The sequence below is a fragment of the Prinia subflava genome, chromosome 6, assembly GCF_021018805.1.
Source record: "Prinia subflava isolate CZ2003 ecotype Zambia chromosome 6, Cam_Psub_1.2, whole genome shotgun sequence".
In the NCBI taxonomy this organism is placed as follows: Eukaryota; Metazoa; Chordata; class Aves; order Passeriformes; family Cisticolidae; genus Prinia; species Prinia subflava.
In genome coordinates, this window is record NC_086252.1 from 4051455 (window position 1) to 4068120 (window position 16666).

The window sequence follows — 16666 nt, forward strand, 5'->3', positions numbered from 1 at the left end:
GCTCATATATGAGATTTCTGGAATTTCTCCTCTACCAGGATGACACACACAGCTGGAAAATCCTAGCTTGACCTTACAACCTTAGCAACACATTTGTAACCACAAAATACAACAGATATTTTTCATTGTTTCACTTAACTCCCTTAAAACCAATAGTCGCACATCTATTACCTGTAGCTAGAAGGCACTTGAATTTTATCTCCCAATTTGCTGTGACTAATTTATTTTGCAGGTGCCTTTTTCAAAATCATTTACCTTGAAAAAAACCAAACCAACCGAACAACAAACCCTCTCAGCCACTGGTTTTTATATTTGCAAATGTGGGGGTTTGCAAACCTGATCTCATAGTGGCATAATTATAATATTGGTTTCATGACTCATTCAGTGATTACATGCTAAATGCTAACTGGCCACTCCTTGTCACTCACTATTTGCCAACACAGTGTTTATCTAAACCAGAGTGTGCTGACCAAAAAGCACATGCTGTTAAAAATGCACTTAAATTAAATCATGACGTTGCTCTTTTTATTTATTTATTTTTAATATCCCTGTGTAATTTTTGCATGCGTAACACAAACGCTGAAGTTGTGTATCCTTTCCATTGTAGAATAAAAACAGGATTTAGTTCTGTTTCCATTCTTTTCCATTGCATTTACAGCCAGACCGAAGAGCCAACCATAAAAAAGACTCAGTGCCTTCAGATCTGCACTGACTTTGGAACAATAATATCTCCCTAAGCCCATCCCTCAAGTGTGTTATCACAAGACTGACAACAAAGAGTGAGTTGCTCCCTAGAACTGACACAAAGCTCTACACACTTCACATTTTTCTGCTGAAGAAGGGGGGAATGAGAGGAGGGCAAGTAGGAGAGTGCTGGGGCCTGTATCAAATCACAGCCCCCTTGCTGTGCCACTATTTGCCTGCTGTGTGTGGGGAAGTGGCTTTTCTTCACTGCTACCTGTTTTCCCTCAGGTTGTGCCAGGTGAACTCAAATGCACAGCAACAACTCAGTGCTGTGCTTTCACCAGCGTGGAGATTACTCAACCTCCTCCTGAACAGAGTCACACGAAGCTGTCCCAGGCCAAGGCCCTCCCCTGGGACGTTTATCCTTCCCTCTGTGTGAGGCCACACAAGCGACCCCGCAGCATTCGCACATTACCAACTTCTAATGTCCTATCGTATCAGGCTGAAAGTAACAAAGCTTAACAACACCACTTCTCATGTTTATAGTACAACTCTGTAATCTCAAGATACTTGGAAAGTTCAGATAATGACAAAGTACAAATAAACAGCAAAATTGGGTGCTTTGGGGAAATTAAATTCAACTTCCTGTAATTAATAAAGCAAGGCCAAGCTGGAGTGGGAAAAAAATTAAAACACCACAAATATTGTTCAAACAATATTTAAATACTTAACTTACCATTGATGAGAGTGGTACAAATAGCTGCTTGTAAAACCATTTAACTTAAGCCAATCTACTACTTGCATATTGTTGCCATACACAGTTTGATCTAATAACCGTACTGTTAACCGCAAAACTAACAGAGCTTTAAAAATATATGCTAGAAATACATGCTGAGAGCTGCAGAATCCATAATATTTGTCAAGAGGTTCCCACATGATAAAGAAGCTTCCAGTATTTCATTCAAGTTTAGTTCCCTCTTTTCAGCCACCTGAACACTGGAACAGGTTGCTCAGAGAGTTTGTAGTCTCCATCCTTGGACACAGTCAGAGTGGAGCTGGCCCTGCACAATCTGCTCTAGTTGATGATGCTCTGAACAATAGCTTTCCCTGGCCTTAAAAATTTGAGAGTCAGACACAATTAAGGGATAAGGATTTTTACCTTGGTATTTAATAAGGATCCTCAAAGTGGTGCACCACTTTGCCAAGATGGAATGTGCCACAATGCACACACACAATAGATCACAGATACAATTGATAGACCTTACAAATTAGCATATCTAACAAGGGTGCCCCAATGGGAGGCCTGGATGAATGGTGTGATATTCCCCCATCCGAGGAATTCCCCCCTGGATGGGCCATGTCTCTAGTCTACAGGATATGTTCTAGAGACGACCCTGCTTTCCCAAGATAGTGTAGGGTGTTACGGCCTCCTACTACGAGGCTGTTGTCAAGATTTCATCACATCTTCATCGAAGACAAGAAGCTGGGTAGTTGTAAAAGTCCTTTATTGCCCATGAAAGCAGAGTTATTACAGTTTGTGCCATTATGCAGAAAGCCTTCTAGCCTGAAGTCCTGTTTTGCATCCCAACATGAGGCATTTAGGATGTTTGGTCTCCTGGCCTGACAGAATACCAGGATTACACGAAGTTATCAGACTTAAGGAATTACAGGTATGTGTGCTAAGAATACTGAGGATACACAAAAGTTATATAAAAGGTATATAAAAGAAAAGGCAAAAAATCATCTTTGCATGATGAGTGGGGACATTTAACTAAGTTATCTCAACAGGTGCCAACCTCAACCACTCTGTAATTCTAAAGCAAGGGCTCTCAGATATCAAATCCAGAACAGTAGAGACTTCTATGTTTTCCCATTTCTCTTTGCTTCTTTTCAAACTAGAACTTCTAGACACAAGTACGGATGCTGAAAACTTGATCAGAGAGAGAAATGAGGCAGCAGCAGAGTTTGTGAGAAATTGAGGCACATAACTTTCTCACATTGGCCTGAGAAATTGTGAGGAGGAATCAAAAGCAATCCTTAGAAGGTGAAAAACTGTTAAGGTGGAAAACCATTAAGGTAGAAAACCCTTAGCACCTGGTGCTTTTTCTCACTTGTTATTTAGAAAAAACAGTCAAAGGGTGCTGTTTTGAGCGTCCAGTAGTATTTCTTTCTCGGAAATGTCTATAAAAGAATGGTAAAAAAATAAAGACTACTCTCTTTGCTGTCTGAGAATGGAGAGTCCCTGTCATTGTATTTCTGCTGTCCCTACTCCTACAATGACACACAAGTATAACAACCCTAGTAAGACCAACCTTTATATTTGAGATGCCTACTACAATGAGAGTTTTTCATTTATGACCTTAAAATGACCCTCACTTGCATTACAGTATATTTGAAAATATATTTTTCTAAAAAGCTCCATGTTGGAAAAAACCCTCCCAAACTAAACAAAAAACATGAGGGAAATGGTTCCTCTTACATTTCCCTTTTTAGCACTAAGATCGACATGACCTTGAATTGCCCATGTTATAATCAAACATAAATAAGCATATTTACTGATGAGATTTTTTTTACTTATTATTGGGGAGGACAACTCATGTACCTTTGTAGTCTGATTTTACTCTTACCATGTTCCAGATGCACTTTAAAAAAAAACAAACTTCAAAACTGATGTATTACACACACACACAAATACCCCACACTCTAGAGTATTCTCTATGTATATATTCAGTTGCCTCTATGCATATATTCAGCCTGGGTTATATCTAGGATATTGAGATTAATTTTTGTAAAAAATACATTCTAGATGGAATATTAACCTAAAGAAGACCCATGATATGACAGTGCTCCAGGTGGATTGATTGTCACACTGACAGAAATATTTCAGAGCATATATAACCTCTGATTTTATTTTTTTCTTTGGTACATGTCAGGAAGACAATGAAACAAGCATTCTTCTCAATAACAAGGTTTTCTCATGCTGAAGGAGTGAGCATTATTATGGCTTAAGAGTGTTTATTATTCAAGAAAATTAAATCAAAAGAAACATTTCCATGTGATACAGTATGCACAGCAAAATAAGTTTTCTGTAGATACTTGTAAAGTTCTGGTGTTGTTCCATGAATATTTTTAATTTCACCACAAACTGATAGTTGAGCTGAAGAGTAAGACATAAGTTCCTTATGGTTCAGTTCAGCTGAACCAGGAGTTTCTTAGCTTTTTATGTAAATAACCAATACAAGGTAAGGACTTAAATGTTCAAATATGTATAGAACTCCCCTGATTCTTCTCCATTGTGAATATCACTCAAGTATGACTCAGCTTTATAAGTCATTAACTTTTGATCTCATTTTAAAATGTCTTTTAGAAGTCCACAGAAAGCTCTATTGTCCATCCCTGTTCACCAATAAGCAAAGGTCATTGTACCCAAGGGCAGCCAGTCATCCAAAAGTCAAAAGCAATGCCAAGTAGTTACAGCAGTAAGAAGCATTTAGTGATTCTCTTAAAATACTTTTACACTCAAGGGTCTTGAATGGAAGAGGCTCATGGATCAGCAGTTCAGAACTCAGTTTAGTAGCTGATAGCCTGCTTTTATTTATATAACCATAACACTTCTGACACACTAATAGCAAACAACCTACAGCTTTCTGCCTCTGGCTTGGTGTGTTCAGCTTTAGATATTTGAAGGATTCAAGCTGGGTTCTTTGTAAGAGTGGCTAATTTTGGTTCTTAGGAAGAGTGGCTGATTTTGCAAACTAAAAACTTTTAACTAACTTAAAAGACTCAAAGCAGAAAACCAATACATACAACTAGGTATAAATCATTACCACCCTGTATAAGACAGTACTTTTTGAAGTTACTTTTTCAGACATTCTTACTGCCCAGTTACTCAGTAAACCATGGTGTGCTATCAAATTAGCACAACCCAAGTTATAGGCCCACTGGTCTTACAGTCTATCACAGAGCAAATGAGATAGGTAATAAAAATATTCTATTCATGGAGGCTGTCTCTATGCAGGAAACTTATTCATCTACATTCAGAACAAAACACTTCTGACATTATCAAAAACAGGATGCTGGGAGAATAGAATGTAATATCTTGGACATGTGTCTAGGGATATTCACTTTCATTTGAACAACTTCCACGGAAGCAGAAAGTTTGAGATTGTTTATAGAATACCTGTGTCTGAGGCTCAAGTTTTGACACAGGTTGCAAGAGTTATGCCACAGCATCAACAAATCAGCCATGCCTCACCTAACCAAGGCTGCTTACAACTCCTACATGCTCCCTTATCAGGCACCAGAGTAAAGGCAGTCCATCCCATCACCACGAGCAATCACCATCAGGGGTGTTGATATAACTCAGAGAACTCAGCTCCATGAGCCCCATCAGTGACCAGAGCATCACCTGCATCTGAGGATTTTACTGCAGTTCAAGGTCAGAAGCTATTCAAAGATCACTTCTGGAATTAACCATGAGAGAGTTTAGCACCAGCATAAGTGACAATGACTTCATACACAACAAATAAATAATAAAACATGATTAACAAAATACAGAGATTCAACCATTCAGTTATACTTGGAAAACATCTGGATACTAGATTCGTTAAGCCTGCATAATTAAAAGATGCAGAGAAATCTGATCAAAAGGACTGGTTCTCTCACACACCTCATCTTGGTCCAACTGACCATTTTTAACTGCTAGTTTCACCTTGAAATTTAGGTGGTTTATATTCCTCAAGGTGTATTTCCACTCTTTAGATCTGTTCTACAGACACTGGATAAATTGCACAATTCCTTCCTTCCTTGATTGTCCACATTCTCTAATATACTAGAAAAAGGGAATGCCTTAAGTGCATTTGAAAACAGACATATCTAGAAATCAGCAAAAATGCTTGCTCTCTTAAGCAACACAAGGCTAGCAAAGTGAAGCCTCAACTGCCTGTTAATTGCTATTTCACAGTTTTTGTCAGGTTTCAACAGTTGGTACCAAACCCAGAGGAGCCCTGCCCAGCTGGCTGTGTATTTCCCTGTAACTCCTTCCCTCCCGGTATTCTCATTTGCCTTGTTATACTCATTTTGGGTAAGGGTACCAAGAAGATGCACTCAGTGCTCCAGGCTCTGCTGGGGGAGTGTGATTTGTAAGATGTTATTGTCAGAGCTGTTGCAGGAATAGCTTGCACTATTCCCCACTCTCCTTAACTTTTGCCTCCTACCCCTCTGCTGTTGCTGGCATCAGCCAACATTTCCCTGAGCAAAGCCTCAGGCACTCTCTGGCAGAACTTCTTGGGCAAAGGTCTGAGCTTAATCTGTTGCAACAGGCTGAAAATTCTGTAGTAACTTTATTTAAATATATCCCCACATTTCACAGTATAATAAGTTATCATAACAGAAATATAGCAGACATTCCAGAAACCACTGAAAAAGACAAGAAAGGCACCTGTTCCCAGTGTCTGTATTTCAGCTTTTTAGAATTTTCTCATTCCAGATAGAAGAGACAGTTCTAAGCCCTGTTCCACACTGGCCAGTCCATGGTTGTAGAAACTGAAGCTTAGCTCAGAAACACCATCTTTATCTAAGAATCAGTGCAAACCCCCATGCTTTATGTGCAAACTTCTCATGCAAAGCCCAACCGAGAAACCCACACAAGACCCAGAAGAAAGATGGTTACATTAAGCATTAATCCTGAAAGTCCAGGATTAAAAACAAATTCAAAATACTTCTGAATAGTCTCTCTTATCTCATGATTTCTGGCATTGCTCCCATTTTACCCACAGTCTGATACTAAAAATAAGAGCTTGGAATGGGGAACTTCTAGAAAAATACAATTTAAAAACCCCAAACACCATCAAATATGTTTCTTATTTCAGTGACACTTCTAGAAGTGGAATGATGAAAATTAATATTTAGCTGAAACTAAAGTCAGGCACGTATTGTTTAAAAAAAATAAATATTCCAATTTTTCTTAAAGTATACTGGGTTTCGAAATACTGGAACCCAACCTGAGAAACTGTTTAAAATTGTAACTTTTTAAAATTCTTGAAAGAAAAAAACACTGTCAGAACTATCATCCTCTTTACCCAAATTTACCAGATACAGTCCAACTCTTACTTTTAATGAGCTCTTTTAACAAGAGCTAAAGTAAACTTCAGCTAAAGAGCTCATTTAAATACATGCAAAAAAAGGTGTGAAGAATATCCCAAGATTAAAATTACACCAATGGGCCAAAAGACTTACATTATGAAGGAATACTAAAATGTTTGTGATTAGTGACTAGCAAGAATCTGTCATTTCCCTCTTATAATAACATTTATGCAGGTCACAGAGTTTCCACTGAGACATCCAAGTCACAACATAACTTGTCAAATTTGTAATAAGAGAATTCTTAAAAAAATAGACTAACATCAAGATCTCACATCAAAAACATTATATTCAGACAACTTACATGCTTAGGTTCTATTCCATAAATCACATGCATCAACCATTTTCATTCTATTCCACCTGGATTTAGTATTAAATAATGAACAAAATTACAGCAATTCTTACAATTAGCAAATAACACCCTTTATTAGCACACTTTTGCTTTCCAAAGCATTACTGAAAGACACGTCCATTATTGCAATTTCCAAGGTAATTTCTACAGGCTCTCCTAAGCGTGGCTTTTTCGTACAATGGTAATTCACTAATTATGCTAATTATTTAGAGCAGTATTTTAGGTTCAAGGCTGAGCATGTTAAAATAGAGTGTATGAAAATAAGTGTTGGCTTCATGCAAGTATTAAGGGCCCTCTGAGAGGATAACATCACCTGAAAGACCCTGGAAATTGAAGCCCTGTAAAGGTAAAGAAGTTGGACAGTAAAATGTAACCATATTTTATTAATGATCTTTTTACTTACTTCTCCATCTTCATCACATTTCTTTCATGCATAACACAAGATGCACAGTGCAAGGATCACATGTAATTTCACATACTCTTCTGGAGGAAAAAATAATAATTCAATTATACAGAAAAAAAAATCACAGATGCACAGAATGGTTGAGGTGGGAAGGGACTTCTGAAGATCATTCAGTTGAATTGTCCTGTAAAAGCAGCAGCAACACAGTAGGCTGTCCAAGCCCTTGTCTGGCTGGGGTTTGCCCATCTCCAAGGCTGCACAATCCACAGATTCAAGGTTTTGTTCTACTCAGCTAAACCCACCTTCACTTGGCACAAATTTAGATTTGAGATGCCTATATGTATTTTGCTCCACTAAGTTCAAAGTTTTGACAATGGCACAGCATTACAACCATGGCCTGAGGAGTAAGTACTTCAGAGGAAAAGGAAATTTCTCTTACTGTGGCTACTAAATCCATCAGTTAAAGCAGGAATTATGTGAGTTTATAGGTCCAACTTTTTTTGCTGTGAGGGCTCAGTCTGAGACAAGAGCATTTGCACAGGTTATCAAATAAGTTAAAATCTTCAAGTGGCTTAGAGGTTATCAAGCAATCAAATGCTCTGAACAAACTCAAGTGATTTAAAAACAGTCATAAATAATTCTTTGATATTTGGGCAGTGTGTGGGGAGTTAGCTTTTTGTTTTCTGAAAATGAACATTACATGTGGGATTAAGATCAGCTCATAGCAACAGTTCCCACAAATACAGAAAGTAGTTGTGTCATCCCTAGTGTTCTGTCCCTACACATTGGGTGGAAAATTTGGAAAAGAAATCCCTTGAACCTGAATAATCAGTGCATTGGGTGGAGAACTCACTTGCAGCACTGAATATTCACCTCTGGAACTGAGTTCAAATCCAAGTCAAACTGATGTAACAGAAAATTGTCCAAACAGAGCATTAATAACAAAACATCTTGTCAGAAATCAGCTTCAGAAAGATAATGCCTACCGCAGTTTCTTTTTTTTTTTTTTTATTAGCTGTTGAACCTCGTGGTCAGGGTATTATAGAGCTGTGGTCTGAAAGATAAATCCTTAATACTTTTTTGTGCCTTTGAAGATTGCAACTGCTAAATTAGTTACTAAGTTTGTTGAAACTCTAGGTTTTTGTTTAGATCTCTGAAGGATTTATCAACTGCAAATTCAATTTCACAGGGAAAATTACCAAGCCAAGTGGCCTAAGAATAAATATTCAAGCCAAATTCCAAAAGACTAGGCTTTGGGGCACAGAAAAATACACCTGTCTCTCATCCTTTTCTGATCATAATCATTTCCCTTATCTGGAGCAATTGGTCCTGTGTGAGCCAGACAGAGGAATTCCAGAAGGCAGGAAGGTACAGAAGTGCTGCTGAATGACCTGTACTTGTCACATTTGCTTGATCCAAAAGTATCAGCAATGCAATGTCTTGAGAGAGGTGGTGTTCTGTGTATGCTTGATTTTGGCAGAAAAAAATTTCTAGAAATCCTGCTGAATTCCCAACCACAACCACAAGCTCTTAACAGGTAGTTATCTTCTTGAATGTTAACCTGTGATTAAATATGCCTTTTTTATTCATCCAACTTCACAGTAGAAAAATGTTTGGCTTGCTTTTGCTGATAACAATAATGCAGAAGTCATCATGAGACTGCTTCAGAGGACACTCAAGTGCAGATGTATTCTGAACAACAGGGCAGGCACAGGGGACATCCCTGGCTACTTGAAGTCTACTGGTCACTACAGAAACACACATTGAGACAGATAGCAGACAAGGATGCAACATTTAGTCTCTAACTACAGCCTTGAATAAAGCTTTAGGCCAGCACGCTGGCACCTATGAGACAGTACAAAGTGAGCCATTGACTTCAGTGAAACAGGGGACACAGAGATGTATTTCCAAACCCCCAAGCACAATGGGTATGAAACAAGATGCCTTAACTTCCAAAATTCACATGTTAGAGGAATTTCATCCAAACTACAGTGTCCCCTCAGTGATATTTGGAGGCCCTCTTCTGAAATTTAAAGATAAAAAAGCTCTGCTGTAAAACAGTAGTACTATCAAAAAAGACTTGTGGCACCACTGTTCATCTTTGGCTTATAGGATGAAGAAATGAAGTATTAATTTGCACCACATATAGAGCAATGCTCTAGGAAAAAAGCAGATGAAAGAACCCAGCTTCTCCCTACTGTCTACTATAAGGATTTCCATTAAAATAACTAAGAGGAAATGGTTTAAAAAACTTTTGCCCATTTCATTCATCTCATGAAGGTTTTTTGTTTTCATTTGAAACAGGAAAGAAAAACTGTAAGTGAATATTTTTTGACACACCTTTGTGATAAAATCAAGCATAAGGCAAAGTATTGCTGTAGACCTGGCACAAAATGAGCCCATGTGTCCCAGCTGAGTTCACAGAAGTATGCTTTCCTTCTGATTAATATTCAAATCTGGCTCTAAGGAAAAGTACTTACCTGACCAATTGATTTTCTATGAGAGGGAGCAGTGAAACTTGGGAAGGAAATGTTTAAATTTCAGAATAAATATTTTCAAAGAAGTATTTTAGAAATATATGTATTTTATTAGGAACAGAAAATTTCAGCTCAGAGCCTGAATGAAAAGGCAGAGAGTTCAACAATAAGCCTCAGGCTTATTCCACCAGCAAAGCTTTACATTTCCCATTCCTTACTTTGACATTTTCTTACTAGCTGACCTCTGAGATAATAAAGCAGCAGGTCACAGTCTGATGATTTCAATTCTGTGGATTTGGATCAGATGCTTCCTCTTAGATGCACCATTTCATATTTATATTACAGTGGGAGGCATTAGAGTACGCAGCAGAATCAGGCTTTTTTTTTTTTTTAAGGCATTTTCCAACAAATGTGCTAATGAATGAAATAATTAATTTTAAGGCTCATTTCAATAACCTCTGTTCTGAAAAAGTCTTTCATATCCTTTCACGATACATTCCACTCCTGCCTAGGAGGACAGTAACAAATTACAGAATCCTCAGATGCTGCAGAAACAGGTTTTGAAAATGTATTAATATCCACATTTTTTTCCAGACCTGTTACTGGTAAGTTACACTGGCAGTGGGGTTATTCTGTTAGTGTCAGGGTTTTGATGCTTGACAAGAAGAGATGCAGAATGTGTAAACATGTGAAATTATACCTGACATTTTCAAGTTATGGAGGATCCCTAGGTTACCATTTTATTTTTCTTAGTTTTATTTGAAATATGCATTTTGGAACTAGTGCCTGTCAAGACATTGTAAGATTCACAGTGTTCTCAGAAAGTGTTCTTTTGCCCTGTGAAGAGACCTTTCTTAATAAATACTTTCCAATTATTTAAACTGCTTAGTACAGCACAGAGAGCAGACAGTCTGACAGTCCCTGAAATCGCTGTCAGGAACAGAGTTCAACTGTTTAAAGCTCTGGGAATTATATTCTAATGGCCTGAATCCCTCTGCCTCTTTCTTTTTGTCAATACTTACTCTCAATGAATCTACAAATACATCATGAAATTCATCCAAGTGTGAAGTCACAGATTAAAGCACATTCCTCTTTATGGAAAACAACTTGTCTTCTTAGGCTACAATAATATCCCTAAATCCACTGTGGAAACAAACTGAGAAAAACTTGAGATCAACAGGAATTGCTGTTATCTCAATGAAAACAGGATAAAATCCTACAGAATATTTGCTTGCTCTGATCAGTGAGATATCCAAAGAGTACGACAAACCAAGGTGTTATAAAGGGCATTTTTTATGTCCAGCAAAATTTATTCTGAACTAAGTATGTTCCAAGTTCTTCCATCTTTCTGACTCAATTATTCTGGATGTTATTGCTTACTCATTTGCATTGGTTCAACACTTTGTGCATTTGCTAATTAATGAATTATAATAATTAAATACATAATATTTGTTAAATGTGTGCTGGGAAATGCAAACATACAACTGAGAAGAGAATTTGTCACAGTTAAAAACACATCAGCGAAGATTTCCAATGTCAATCACATCTATTAATAATTGAAAAACTTTAAAACACTTCAGTACTACTTTTACTATTTGTATCTCACTAAAATAGCAGCGAGGACTCTGTACGATTCAGGCTTATTTCAAAAGAAATGCAGCACGAAAAATAGCTGGACTGATAGGAACTTTGATCCAAAAATATGATCAACAGTGAGGCTTTATGTTTCTGATTTCTACAATCCCCTCTCAAAATAATCCAATACTAAATGAACAAATAACAAACTTCATTTGTACAATGAAAATACCTGCCAAGAATCCTTGTTACCTAAGGTTTAATCATGGTGGGCAAATTTTAAAAGTCATCTAACAAAGAAATGAAAGTTTTAAACTTGAAATTACATCTGCATAACTTTGTAATTAAAAGATATTGCACAGCAAAAAAAATCTACATTTCAAAATAGACAGAAGCGGTGGTAAGAGTTTAAAAAAATATAATCAGAGTATTTTATTACAAAATTAACCAAGACTAGGTTGCTCCAAGCTCAGTACTGAAGCATCAATAATTACAAAATTCAAATACCACACAAACTGGATGGAGAGGAAGAAACTAAATATGTTGTGTGACTTCCAGAAAAACTAAAACCCTCAGAGCACAGCTCTCACTGCACTTTCATAAGCAACAGATTTTAGCACAGCCATTGATTTACAAAAAAATTTCCCTAGTAAGGCAAAACATCTAGCTAGTGATTTATGACAATGGCAGGAAGTGCAGTTGGAGCTGGGGCTGCTCCCAGAACTTTCTACAACTTTCTGCAAGTGTAGCACAAAAAGTCTCTTCAATACAATTGACTTGTATGGGTGAGTATATCATAAACACAGCATTCTGTGGCTCTGTGAAATGAGAACAAAGAGCTGACTGAAATGATTTTAAAACTTTTGGAAAGATTCATTTATACCTTAAAATATACAAAATTGCTTACAAGAGCAGTTAACATTTCTACCAGAAACTAAGCTATTTCTCACAGCCATCAGGTTCTGCCAGGGATTCTTCTCTTCGATTATGATTTACTATCTGGTTTTCATTTTTCATGCTTTCCGTGGTAAATGTAATTAGCTTATCTCTATGACTAAAGAGTATTTTCCTCTTTATATTATTTGTAATTTATATTCCTTGTAATCATACCAAGCTTGTCTTTGTTTTTGGAAACCATGAGAAGAAACATTCTTACACATAAAGCTGGCAGCTTTGATAAATAACATTCAGCTGATATGCAGATCTTCCTCATTTCTCTTACAATTGTTCCCAAGACTACTACATCCAACATTTCTTAGGATCAGAGCCCTAGTGACTGCACAGTGACTAAAATCCATTTGCTCATATTAAAATCAAGCATTCAGGTATGAAACAGCAATTAAATAGAAATAATACCACAAATAATGCCTATTCAGTTTCCCAATACTTGAAGTCCACACACAAGGCACTACAGATAAGGTCTAGGAAGAATTATTGGGAATAAAGGCCATCCTTTCATTCTGTGATTACACTGACTGATCAAAGTGAATATGTAGCACCTACTCCCCAACACTGATGTTGTGCCAATAAAGCAAAAAAAAATGAAGTAATGGCAATGCAAGTTTAAACAGAGTACTTTTGAAAGGTTCCTGTGGACAACTCATTACAAAGGATCCTGCAGCAAGGACAGAATCTGTAAGGACAGTAGGATTTGTAAGGTATTTTAAAATACCCCCTTTTAACTTTGGTATTTATCAGAACACTTGTGTAGTTTGTGGTTGACCATAAGGATTTCTCCCCCGAGATTCAGAGTGATTTCATCACTTATCAGCCAAAAGAGGCATCAGAACTGTTTTAATGAAATTAACTTTCTCCAAGACAGATGTTTAAAACTGAAAGAGGCAGTTCACAATTCACTTTCAGGAAAGAAGAAACAGTAATACCATTAAACTAATTTAATTTTGATATCAAGTTGTAGAAAACTTATAATGAAATAATACAGAAGAAATTTACTGTTGGAACTAACAGAAGACATTACTTGACAGATTATACAGGATTTATAGAAACATGACAGAAATTTGACATTATGCTTTTTCATGAATGGTCCCAACACAAATTAGGTAATTAAATGCAGAAAGCACAGACAACAAGAAAGTCCCATATAAATTCTGTTAATGACACTGATGTCTTCAAGAAATCCACTGGTATGTTTATTGTTCTAAATCCAAAATGATGTTTCAAAGCAATTACAGTAGAGTATTTTTTATTTTTCTGTTGCACATTAGTTCAAAGCAATGTGCTAAAAGTCAGCCAGCAGCATCATAAATGTCTTCATGCTATTGTCAGTAGCCAAAAGGCAACGTGTGGCAGCCACCATAAACAGTTAAATCCCGAGCTCTTCAGCAGCAGTGAAGAGGAAAACTTTGAGGTCTTTTGCCTCACAAAGGCTATTTCAGCAGAACACAGATTTACCCCCAGGACCTGAGTGCACAGATAGCAGGAGAACCACAGAGAAGCTGTTGTTTGCGACGCACGGTTCAGTGGGCTCTGGATAAAAGCCCCCCAAGGAGCCAAGTGAGCACAGGGGGCACAGAAAGCACAGCTCTCCCAAGCACTGGGCAGTGCCCTGCCCGTGGCTTGGCCACAGGACTGGAGACACTAACACAACTGGACAGCCCCAGATCCAAAGCTCAGAACAAACTATTAAGCAACAAAGCACAGCAGACTTCAGGTCTCTGTGAAACACTCACTAAAAGACATCCAAACTTTTACTTACATATCTAAGTGTTCACACTCTGGCTCTTGGAAGACCATGTGAGGTAGAGCAAAGGTAAGGAAGCACTGTCCAACACTTGGTTTCTCTGACATTTTGTTTGACAACTGAGTCACAAAGATGCCTTATGCTTTCAAAACTGCTGTTTTAGCACATTAGAGCAAAAATGAAAAGAGAAAAGGCAAAATAAAAGTCAAATGTTTTCCAAATATTTTTTAATCATTCTGTAATTATTCCTTTCCTTCTGAGCTAAAACACTTAGGTCAGGAAAGGATTGTTTGGAGGTGTTAGAGCCTGATGCCAGCAGGGCTGCCTCTTTAGCACAGAATATCCTCGACAAGGGACTGGTGCCATGCTGTGTGTGTGGATCTACACAGAGAAACAATTCAGATTGGGGTCACACAGGCTTCTTTGAGCCATATTTATAATTATGTGGGCAAAGGAGAAATAGTGCTACTACTAGGAGTATGTACTGCTAAAAGTGTTTCATATTTCCTTAACAAAATCCTATCTACAAAAGTTGTTTCCCTGAAAATAAACAACAGAAGATATTTGTTACTCAATGTTCACACCACATTTTCAGTCTTTGAATTACCTGAAAAGCTGCCAGCTTTTCCACGAAAACAGAGCATAGTGTCTCTGTGCTATTTTCTTTGAATATGCTCTTGGTTTATTCAGTAAAAAAACACATACCTCTCCAGCAAAATATTCTGAGCCATTTGTTGCAACTTCAGCTGTAGCTTTGGCAGACTTCCAGGGTTATCCACTCAGCACGTTTCAAAGCAACCCAGAATCAGCAAGCAAGTTGAAAAGTTCTCAGCCCCTCCTTGGGTTCACACATTGGCCTCAAAATGGTTATACAAATGTAAACACAATAGTAATTTTTTCCAGTGTGTTCTGGAGCACGTTTTCCTTTTTTTTTTTTTTTTTTTTTTGTTAGGCACTGGTTGCTCTGCAATATGAACCATTGCACAGTAAGGGTGAACATGAGAAATTCACATTCCTGATCTAAAGCAAAGACTTGGTGAAGTCGCACTCTCTTTTTATGTTATAACAGAGACTTGAACAGTTGAACCAAGTTTTCCTGTTAGAGCTGAGAGTATACCTGGTTATTTCCTTGAATATTTAGCAAAAGTGAAAATCACCTAAGGTATGGGCTGTTGCTCAGTCCTCAGACCAGCCAGCCAGCCAGTCTGAACCCTTTTCTGGTGATAGTACTTCAGAGAAAACTGCAAGACTGTCACCTGCTGAAGTCTGGGATACCTGGCTGCAGAAAGGGAACAGAGCATGGTAGTAACTATAACTAAAAGATATTATGTAAACATAGAGATATAGGCAGAGATAGGACTTTGCCTATCTTTCCACAACAAACTTTCCCCTTGTTTTATTTGAAGTACTACATTTTCTCCACTTTCCTGAGGGCAGATTTTATATCTCAGGAACTAAGAAACTCCAATCAACTGATCAAAACACCAAGATTATATTTTTACAATGGATTAAATGATGAGCTATTTTTACAAGAAGCATCAAAACAAGAAGCTGAATAGCAGCAAATTATGCCTCTTCTGGTATTTCAAAGACCTGGAGATATTTATCAGTAAATATCAGTTTTAGGGCTGTTCTGTCTGACTAATTAGCAATGAAACTGCATAGATGCACTTTATGTTTAGCAAGACTTATGTAGATTTTATATCATTGAATCAAAGATTACATGGTTTATTCTCCAGTCTTTTAAATGGGGATAAATTGGTAAGAAATCTTACTCCTTAAAAACACAATTTTAATAGACCTTCAGGACATTTACAACACTGCTTATATTAAAATTTTGTACTTTACATTCTTGTTAAATGTACTGAATTTGTGAATTACTGTCATTGTATTTACTATGGTCAGGATAGAAATCCTTTTTCAGTGTGAAGAAAACAATCTGACACCTAAGGAAATATGCATTCATGTTAAAGTTAAGAACTCCCAAACACAAACATTCAAATCCTATCATCACCTCCAACTGTACTGTGTTTTCATGTCCTGGGAAAGCTTCCTCTATTTCTGTCAGCATATACCAACATTTGTTTTTCTGCAGTGCAGCCTCTTTGTATTGTTTATCTTCTGCAAAATGAAGTTATTATTTTTTCCTGGACAAGGAGTTTCTCTGCAATCTTAACGAATAGATTAATCAATCCATTTTCTAATATATTCAAATATATTCATCTCTGTTTCTCACAACCATACAAGTTGTAGCTAATTTCATAGTTAATGCAATAAATTAAAACTTGGTAAGCAAAAGGTTGTGTCCTGACTGAAAAGACTTTTTGGATTAC